Here is a 1627-nt window from a genome sequence, read left to right on the forward strand (position 1 = left end):
CAAGACTCCGAAGAGCCTCATACAAGCCTCATAGCATTCATAACATAAGACATATGAAATAGTGCGGAATATAAAACTTTTCTTTAAATCCATACAATCGAAACATCATTAAAACAACAGAAGTCTACTTGAATGACATGGCCATCTAAAAACATCTTTTAATCAAAAGTAGGGTCACGACCCTTTACAATAGAAGTCTAACAAATGTCTAGTACAATGAAGAAAAGAAACATAAATAAAGCACTTGTCCTCGAATCCATAAGGACATACCACTAGCCTTGGAAGAACTCAATCCAAAACCTTGAACTAGAGAGAATCAACTCACTTTGTAGAAAATTAGAAGAAATATGGGTTGGCAATGTACTAAGTATGCATGGAAAAAACATGCTTAAAAAGGACATTTTATTTGAAAATCATTCTAAATGCCAATTTTGAGAAAACTACATGAACATAAGTTTAAGAGGCATAATATACAAGCATAATCATCATACAAGTCATTTCATCACATTAGAACATTCACCTCAAGCAACCCTAAGCTATACTTGTGCAATGTGAGAATAGCATCCAATACTACTATGCCCACTAAGTACCACTTTGAGGTCACCTTAGATGAACTTACCATTCTTCCTTTTTATCCTTAGACAATACTCATACATAAGGAACATAAACATTTCATAAGTCATGACAAGGAAGTAACTCATAATACAATCCAAGTAAGCATGCATCATTACATTAAGCATTTAAGTCAACATTCTTCATTAGTTTTCTTTTGAGCACATTCTTTCATTAGACATTAAGACCTTAGAGAATCACACCATAGCCTCTCAAAGCCTACTCGTTCAATGCATGGATGGCATCTCATACTACCACCCACACTTCATGGAACCTCTCAAGTAAGTATAACACGTATCTCACATGATGGGAATAAGCGTTTAACCGACATAGACCATGTGAGCTTAACATGGAATCTGGTGTCTTGCCCCACACCATAAAGAGGTGGTCTACTTGCCTAAGGTAGGACCGGTAACATTTTAGCTTAAGTGGATCCACTAGCTAATAACCTATGCGGTCACATAGTTATGGGATAAGAAAGATGTTCATTGAATCCCTGCCTAAACATGGGGAGAGCTTCCATCTTACCAAATCCACTCGGTGCTTAGCCTCTATTCCCATAGAGTATTTCATTACTTTAACATTATTACACATTAGAGGGTGCCATTGGCCTACTGACCCAAAGTACATTGATTAACACATGAAAGGGCGTCATAAGCCTACTGATTCAAGGTACAGTAGTTAACACATGAAAAGGCGCCATAAGCCTACCGATTCAAGGTACATTATTAGGATAGCTCATTGAATCCTCATGAAAGGGTGCCATAAGCCTACCGATTCAAGGTTCATCATTAACATTCATGGAAGGGTGCCATAAGCCTACCGATCCCAAAGTTCATTAACATCATTTATGGAAGGGTGCCATAAGACTACCGATCCCAAGGTTCATTAACATCATTTATGGAAGGGTGTCATAAGCCTACCGATCCCAAAGTTCATTAACATCATTTATGGAAGGGTGCCATAAGCCTACCGATCCCAAAATTCATTAACATCATTTATGGAAGGGTGCCAC

This window comes from Solanum tuberosum, unplaced genomic scaffold (genome assembly GCF_000226075.1).
Source record: "Solanum tuberosum cultivar DM 1-3 516 R44 unplaced genomic scaffold, SolTub_3.0 scf00015, whole genome shotgun sequence".
NCBI classification, from domain to species: Eukaryota; Viridiplantae; Streptophyta; class Magnoliopsida; order Solanales; family Solanaceae; genus Solanum; species Solanum tuberosum.